Raw genomic sequence first — 9973 nt, 5'->3', positions numbered from 1 at the left:
CAATATTAAAAGAAGATGCTATCAGCAGAAAAAGGACTAAATTATACAGGATATGTTTTATTTTATTTGAAGTACATTAGATGTAAAATAATGTGTAGTTTCAGAAGTAAAGCATAGTGATTCCAACCACTTTGTAGATTATATTGCATTATGAATTATTACAGTAATTATAACATACAATTATTTTAAGCAATTGTGTACAACTCCATACTGTATACAGATTATCCTTGTTGCTTCTCTATTAATGTATACTTCTTTGTGTCTGTCAGTGCCCTACCATTGAATTCTCTTTCCCTTCCACTTTGGTAAACATAAATTATTTCCCATATCTTTGAGTCTGCTTATGTTTTGTCTATCTAATCTCTTAACCACTCCATCATGTCTCCACCTAACTACTATCTATCTATCTATCTATCTATCTATCTATCTATCTATCTATCTATCATCTATCTATCAAACATCTATCTATCATATAAGTATGTATCTATACTTCTATCTATTTTTCTGTCATCTGTCAATAGATAGCTATACAAAGATGTACACAGATATTTGTTAGTGTTTAGATTCCACATATAAATTAAATTATATCATTTTGTCTTCGTCTAAGTTACTTCACTAAGCACAACATTTACTAGGTTATCTCATGATGCTGAAATAGCAATGTGTTATAGTTTTTCATGGCTGAGTAATATTTATTGCATATTTACAGATACATCATTTCTTCTTAAGTCCATAGTCTGCTGTGGACTCTTGGATTTCTTCCCTGTCTTGCATATTATAAACAGTACTGTTGTGAACATTGGTTCTTCACAATTTAGGGTGTTTTTTCCCAGATATTTCCAAGGAGAGGTTTTACTGGGTCATATGTTAGTTAACTTTTTCATTTTTAAACAAATCTGAATACTGTTTTCCTTAGAAGTTGTACCAATTTACATTACTACCAAGAGTATACAAGAGATTTCTTACCTCCACATCATCTCCAACACTTACTATTTGTAGACTTTTTGATAAAGCCGTTTGACCAGTGTGAAGTGATACCTCGTTGTGGTTTTGATTTGCAATTACCTAATAATTACTAATGATGTGAAATTTTATCACTTGCCTGTTATTCATCTGAATATTTTCTTTGTAAAAATATTAACTCAGGTACTCTGCTCTTGTTTTTGATTGGGTTTTTGTTTTTCACCTTGAGTTATGTAACCTAAATCCATGTTACATCTATTAACCTACATCTATTAACCCCTGGTCATTTGCATTGTTTGCAAATATGTTCTCCAATTACACAGGCAGTGTTTGCATTTCATTGATAGTGTCCTTAGCTGTAAAGAAATTTTCAAGATTGTTTAGGTCCCATTTGCTTATTTTTGCTTTTATTTCTTTTGCCTTAGGAGACTGATATAAGAAATTATTCCTATGATGTATATACAATAGTGTATCACCTATATTCCCATCTAGCAGTTTTATAGTATCAGGTCTTACGTTTACTTCCTTAATACACATGGAGTTTATTTTTGTATATGATGTCAGGAAATGCTCTCAATTCATTGTTTTTCATGTAGATGTCCAGATTTCACAACACCATCCATTGACGAGACTGTCTTTTCTCCATTGTGAACTCTTGCCTCTTTTATCATAGATTCATTGCTTATAGGTGTGTGGAATTATTTCTAGGCTCTCTATCTGTTTTTGTTGATTATATCTCTGTGCCAATGCCATACATTTTTATTACTGTAGGTTTTTAGTATAGTAAGTTATCCCGGAGGGTTATACCTCCAGATTTGTTGTTTTTTCTCAAAGTTATTTTGAAAAATTTTAATGGTGTCATGTAAAACTTAGAGTTATTTATTTTCTCATTCTATGGAAAATACTACAGCTTCATAACAGGAATTGCACTAAATCCTTAGGATTCTTTGTGTACTACGGCCTTGTTAACATTATGAACTCTTTCAATCCAAGACCACAAGACATCTTTCCAATTCTCTGAATCATTTTTAATTTCTTTGCCAATGTTTTATATTTTTAAGTGTATAGATCTTTCACATATGTGGTTACATTTATTCCAAGATATTCGGGGTTATGGGGTTTTAAATATTATTGCTTTCAATGTCCATTTTATGGTATCTCATGATCAACGTGGACAAATGCAAGAGACGTCTTTACATTAAATTTGTACCCTGCTCCCTTGATAAAATTATTTATTGTTCATAATAGTCAGTGTGGAGCCCATAGGACTCTCTGTGTAGATTGTTATGTCTTCAGTACTAGTGACAATTTTGCCCCTTTCTTTCTATTTTGCATTTCTTTTACTTATTTTTCTTTTCCTTTTCCTTTCTTCTATTACTATTGTATAGAAGTGGTGAGAGTAGGAATCCTTGTCTTGATCCCAAATTTACCCAGAAGGCTTTCAGCCTTTCGCCTGAGTATTATAAATGGTTATAAATGGCCTTTTGTATGGTGATAAATGTTCCCATTGTACTCACTTTCATGAGAGTTCTGATGATGAATGTATGTTGAATTTTGTCAAATGCTTTTTCTTTGTGTATTGACATGGTCTTGTGAATTTTGTCTTTCCTTTATTAGATATGTGTCATGCTGCTTGACTTGTGTATGTTGAACCATCCTTTTGACTCTGGAAGGAATCCAAATGATCAACGTTTGTAATCCTTTCTATGTATTGCTGGATTAATTTGTTGAAGTGTTTCGAGTATTTTTGAATCTATATTCATCAATAATATTGGATTTTCATTTTCATTTTTTTTTTTGGTTGTGTCTTTGACTGGTTTTGTTATAAGGGTAATGGTGGCCTCATGGAATATCTTTGGGAATTGTCCTTCCTCCTTCAATTTTTAAAATACTTGGGGGGAAAGGTGTTTTAATGAAGGAGTCCAGGCATTTTGTTCAAGGGGTGTTTATAAAATTATACATTTTATTTAACTTATACTGATTGATCTATTCAAATTCTCAGTTTTCTCTTTATTCTGTCTTGGCAGGCTGTACGGTTTTAGAAATTTGTTCATTTTCTTAGGTCGTCCAGTTGCTTGTCACGTAACAGCTCATAGTGCTTTCATAATCTTTTTTTTGTATTTCTGTAATATCAGATATTATTTCTACTGTTTCATTTCTTATTTTGTTTGGGTCCAGTCTCTGTATTTCTTGATAAGCCTGGCTAAATGCTTTCCTGTTTTTTAATATTTTAAGTAAAATTAAAGCTGTTTATTTTATGATTTGTAATTTACTTTTTAACTTTTATTTATTTTCAACCTAATCATTTAAGATTTCTCATTCTACTGCCTTTGGGTTTTGTTTGTTCTTATTTCTTGTTATTTTGGGAGTACGTTTGGTCCTTTGTATGAGGTTTCTCTTGTTCCTTGTAGAAGGCCTGATTTGTTCACAACTTACCTCATAGATTTGTATTTGATGCATCCCATACATTTATTAAGCTGTCTTTTCATTGTAGTTTGTCTCCAGGTATGATTCTGTTACCTCTTTGATTTCATCATTAAACTCATTTTATTGTATTTTTTTAAAGGATGTGGTTTTACCTCATGTTTGTACTATTCCTATTCTTTCTAGAGTTGATGCAAAGTTTCATAGTTTTGTGTATGAAAAAAAACTTGCTGTAATCTATATTTGCTTAAAGTTCCTGAAGCTTATTTCATGATATAATATGTGGTTAATTGCTTAGATAAGATCCAGTGCACACTTGAAAAGGTCATGTGTTCTGCCTTTCTAATGCAGTGTCTAATAACACAGTTGTGTTCAAATGATCTAATATGCTATTAAGACCTTTGGTTCCTTACAGATATTCTTGCTGGATGATATGATCATCACAATAGTGAGATGTTAAGCTCATCTACTATTATTGTTTTATAATGAATTAATTCTTTCATGTCTACTAAAATTTCTTTTTATACTTAGGTTCTATGGTGTTGGTCCATATATAATTTAATGAGTGTAATTCCCAATTTTTTTTATTGATATCTTTTTCTTTATATAATCTCATATTTCTTTCAATTTGGCCCTTATTTAAAAACGTATTTGGTATGAGTAGAGCATTGCAATCTGCACTTTATGTCAATTCCATGGAATAACTTTTCCATTTATTTCAAGACTAGGTTTATCTTCCACCACAAAGTGAGACTTTTTTGGAGGGAGGCAAAGATGCTGGAGCAGATGGAGGCTTGTAGCTCACCCTTTCCCACAAATGCACCAAGACTCACATCCACTGACCCACTCAGCTAACCAGAGAACATGCAGAATTGTGACAGAACATTGTCCTCTTCAATAGATAAAGATGTAAAAAATCTGGTAGTAGAAAAGGAAGAAAGAAAGAAGAAAAGGCAAAACAGAGTGGGACAGGTACCATGGGGAGGGAGCAGCAAAGACGGACTGCTGCTCATTCACTGTGTCACCCCTCTTCAACTGAGAGTTTGCCAGGATGGAGGGGGAGCCTCCAAGTCTTGGATCTGTACAAAGTATAAGTTGATGGACAGAACTAAGTTAAACAGGCACAGAGGATCCCTGTGGGACATAGCAAATGATGCAGCCTGGAAGCTGGGGGCAGGGCCATGCTGCCAGAACTGGGTGGTAGATGGGGATGGCTGCAATGTGGCAGCCCAGTGGAATGGATTGGGCTTTGTGCCATGGTTGTGGGTGCACAGGGCAGAACAATCTGGGCCCTCCATAAGACAAAGGGGCTGATGTGCCCTGTGGGTAGAAGGGTGCATTCCCCATCTCTGAAACTCCACAAATTTTCTAGGTGAAGAGAGCTAGGGCTGAGACACTGCCACTATACCTACTGGTGCTTTGCACCCAGGTGGCAGTGGGGGCAAAACTGCATCTACACCTAAGGACTTAGCAGCCTCAAGAGCCAGACGGAGACTTGTCTAAAGCCTGAGGCAGATAGGAACCTACTGTAATGGTTAATCAGGGAACTTGTCCGCCAAGACAAACGAGCTGGATTTTGGCCCAGACCAGGGAGAGGGCTGTTCCTCAGACTTCCCTGAGCCCGCTTCCAGTGTGCAAACATGAGGCAGAGCATACAGTGGCACAGAGCAGCAGAGTGATCAGCAAATTGAGAGGGCGGATGGCCCTTCAAATATTGGGCAGGAATACAGCCCCTGACCATGGTGCTGGAGAGGGTGTGATGCCCAATCCTGCCTGGTCAGTCTGAAACATCTGACTGCAGCATCAAGCAAGGCAGTGACAAGCAGCCCAGAGTCAGGTGAGCTGACCCAGAGTTGGTTTTAGGAATGATCTGCTTGCCAACATGCCCTAGAGCAGCACAGATGAGGGCTCCAATGGAGGGCATCTGGAAACAGCAAGCTGAGCTTCCAAAGCAGGATGAATACCGAAAGATTTTACATAAAATGTATACCATCTCCAGGAGGACACTGAACACTCCCTAGTTTTAATCGGTTTCTCTGGTTCCATTTTCTATTACTCTCCTAATTTCTACTTCTTCTGTAATTATATATACCCCCATCTTAATACCTTTGAAATTTTAAAAAATATTTTTATTACTATTATTTTTCAAAACTCTGCTTCAACTTTCTTTTCTATTATTCATTATACAATGTCTTCAAAGCTTTATTTCTCCCTTCTTTAAAATTCTTTATCACTCTCTCTCTCTTTTCTCTTTTCTAAGTTGTATTACTACATAGGCATTAGGTAGATAAACTCCTTTAGGACCACAATAGATAACCGATACCCCAAAAACCACAGAGCCAGAGAAGTAGGAGTAAGACGAAGGATCAGAGAAACCATTCCCAATTTAAAGAACATGAGAAATCCTCTGAAAGAAAGATCAGTGAAATAGATATTGATATCCAAATAGATCAAGATTTCAAAAATGGAGTGATCAAAGTACAGAAGGAAATAAAATAAATAGTGTTTAGAGATACAAAATTTTAAAATAATATATAGAAATCATTGAGAGTGGGAGAGGGAGGCAGGAAAATATGACTTTTTTTTTGGTCTTTCCATTTAAAATTTTGTGTTCTCAGTAGGATGGGTTTGAGATCATGTTACTATCATTTTAATAAAAGCAGTTATAGTAATGGTCAAAAAGGCTTATAAAAAAGGGTAACAAGAAGACAAAAACTTACAAGGAGTCACAAAAACTAAATATAATTCATGATAATTCAATGGAAAATTACCAAACCATAAAAAGAAGATGAAAGGAACAAAGAGGAAATGCTAAATCAAATGGAAAATAAGGTTAAAAAGGCAATAAACTCTAACATATCATGAATTAATATAAATATTAATGGACTAAATGCTCCAGTTGAAATTCATAGTGTGGCATGTTGGATAATAAAGCAAGAACATTAAATATGCTACATAGAACACACCCACTTCAGAGAGAAGGACACATATAGATTGAGAGTAAAAGAATGGAAAAGGGTATTCCATACAATTGGAAAAGCCAAAAAAATAGGTGTTGCAGTACTAATTGCAGACAAAGTAGACCTTAAAGGCCATAAAGAAAGATAAAGAAGGACATTATATAATGATTGAAGGAATGATACATTATTTACTGAACACAATGCCATGAAGCTAGGAATCAACAACAGAGAAACAAATGACAACAAAAGGAAAACATGGAGATTAAACCATATTTTATTAAAAAACCAATGGTTCAATGAACATATCAAAGCAAAAATGAAAAAGTACCTTGAGACTAAAGAAAATGAAAGCAAAACCACACAAAATTTATGGGACACAGCAAAAGCAGTGCTGAGAGTGGCATTTACGGTGATACAGGCGTTCTTTAAAAAAGAAGAAGAATCACAAATAAACAGTTGAACCCACCAGCAGAATACACTAGTAAAAGAAGAACAAAAAAACTCAAAAAGCAGCAGAAAGAAGTAAATCATAAATATTGTGGAGGAAATAAATAAAATAGAGATTAATAACACCATACGGAATAATGCAACATATCCAAAAGCTGGTTATTCAAAAAAGTAAGTAGAATCAAAAAACCTCTGTCCAAACTGAAAAAAAAGAAAAGAGAGAGAGCACAAATTTGCAAAATAAGAAAGGAGAATGGAGAAATAACAACAAATAAAAAAGAAATACAGAATATCACATGAAAGTATTATTAAAATTATATTGAAACAAACTGTATAACCTAGAGGAGATGGAAAATATTCTGGAAAAATGCTGCCAAACAATACTGAATAAAGAAGAAACTGACCACTTGATCAAGCAAAGTACTTGAAATGAAATCAAAATAGCAATATAAATCCTCCCTATACATAGCAGTCCAAGACCGGACAGATTCAGTGAGGAATTCTACAAAACATACAAAGAAGAACTCATACCTGTCCTTCTCAAACTCTTCCAGAAGATTGAAAATGAAGGAATACTCCCAAAGACTTTCTATGAAGCCACAATCACCCTGATACCACAACCAGGCAAAGACACTACCAAAAAATAGGATTATAGCCCAATATCACTTATGAACACAGATGCCAAAATCCTCACCAAAATAGTAGCAAATAGAATCCAAAAACACAGATAAAGGATTATACATCATGACCAAGTGGGGATCATGCCAAGGACAAAGAGGTGGTTCAACATATGGAAATCAATCAGTGTAATACAGCACATCAATAAGAGAAAGGACCAAAACGGCATGATCATCTCAATAGATGCATTAAAAGCATTTGATAAAATTCAGCACCCACGTATGATAAAAAATCTCACCAAAGTGGGCATAGAGGGAACATATTTCAGCATCATGAAAGCTATAGAATACAAACCTACCGACAACATAGTACTCAATGGTAAGAAAGTCAAAATTTCCAACTGAAATCTGGGACAAGATAAGGATGCACACTATCACCACTCCAACACAATATAAAATTGGAAGCCCTAGTCACAGCGATCAAACAAGGGAGAGAATTAAAAGGGTTGCAAATTGGAAAGGAAGATGTAAAGTCTCACTCTATGCAGATAATATGTTACTATATAAAGAAAACCCAGCATGATCCAGGCAAAAACTACTAAAGTTGATCAGGGAATTCAGCAAGGTAGCAGGTTACAAGATTAGGTTCAGAAATCAGTGACATATTTTTACGCTAAAGATTCAGATATTATGCAGAGGTACAGTCAACATGACAACACTGTATTGGAAGGAAAACAGACATATAGGCCAATGGAACAGAATAGAGAGCCCATAAATGAACCCACAAACTTTTGGTCAATTAATCTTCAACAAAGGAGGCAAGAAAATACAATGGAATAGAGACAGTTCCTTCAGCAAACAGTGTTGGGAAAACTGGACAGCAGCATGTAAATCAATGAAGCTAGAACACTCCCAATAAAGCTAGAACAACCTACACAAAAATAAACTGAGAATGGGTCAAAGACTAAAACATAAGACAAGATAAAATAAACCTCCTTGAGGAAACTATTGACAAAATGTTATCTGAAATAAGTCTCAAAAATCTTCTTGTAGAAGAAATAAAAGCAAGAATAAACAAACGATATATAATGAAACTTACTTGCTTCTGCACAGTAAAGAAACCGGAAGTGAAACAAAAGGACAACCTACGGAATGGGAAAATAATTTGCATATGAAACCATCAAAGTCTTGATCTCCAGAGTATATAAGCAGCTCATCCAACTGAATAAGAAAAAACAAACAACACGATCCAAAAAAGGACAGAAAACCTAAACAAGCGATTCTCCAAGGAAGACATACAAATGATCAAAAGACACATCAGAAAATGCTCAATATCACTGATTATCAGAGAAATGCAAATCAAAACTTCAGTGATGTATCATCTCACACTAGTCAGAATGGCCATCATTCAAAAATCCACAAATGACAAGTGCTGGAGAGACTGTGGCGAAAAGGGAACCGTCCTTCACTGCTGGTGGCAATGCAGTTTGGTGCAGCCACTGTGGAAAACAGTACGGAGATTCTTCAAAAGCCTAGGAATAGACTTACCATATGACCCAGAAATCCCGCTCCTGGGTATAAATCCAGAAGGAACCCTATTTCAGGATGACACTTGAACCTCAATGTTCATAGCCAGCACTACTTACAATAGCCAAGACATGGAAACAGCCTAAATGTCCATTGACAGTTGACTGGAAAAAGAAGAGGTTGTATATTTATACAATGGAATACTAGTCAGACATATAAAATAACAACATAACACCATTTTCAGCAACATGGATGCTCCTGGAGAAAATCTGTCTAAATGTAGTAAGCCAGAAAGAGAAAGAAAAATATCATATGAGATGGCTCATCAGTGGAATCTAAAAACAAAACAAAACAAAACAAAAAAAGCCAAAATTCAAAACAGAAGAAGACACACAAACTTAGAATACAATGTTTTGGTTGCCAAGGGGGCGCAGGGTGGGAAGAGATAGACTGGGAGGTCAAAATTGTAGAATAGATAAACAGGATTGTACTGTATAGGACAGGGAAATGTATAAAAGTTTTTACGGCAGTTCACAGAAGAAAAAATGGGACAGCAAATGAATATATTTAACTGAAAAATTGTGCTCTATGCTGGAATTCAGACAACTTTGTAAAATGACTGTAAACCAGTAAAAATTAAAAAAAAAACATGATCGTTAATATTACAGGTGCAAATATAAATTATAGAGGAAAAATAACTATTCAAAGTTTAATGTAACAAAAGATTTTGATTTATGTTTTCTTTTTAAGATAAGCAAAATCAGAAAACCTCGAGGCAGGTGCATCATGAAGGAAAGAGAGATGCTCCCAAGAAATAAAGCCAGAAATAAAAGAAGAGAAATAACTATTTTTACTTAAGATATACAAAAAAAGTGTTCATTTTGTCAACACATATATGCCAATAAAATAGACAATTTAGAAGAAATAGACAAATGTCTAGAAAGAGACAGAGATAAGGAGAAACAAATAATTTGAACAAACTTTACTAGGAGAAAGATAGAATCTGCATTTAAAAAAATTGTTGAAAAGAAGTGC

The sequence above is a fragment of the Vicugna pacos genome, unplaced genomic scaffold (assembly GCF_048564905.1).
Source record: "Vicugna pacos unplaced genomic scaffold, VicPac4 scaffold_16, whole genome shotgun sequence".
In the NCBI taxonomy this organism is placed as follows: Eukaryota; Metazoa; Chordata; class Mammalia; order Artiodactyla; family Camelidae; genus Vicugna; species Vicugna pacos.
Note: the sequence above shows the minus strand (reverse complement) of the source record.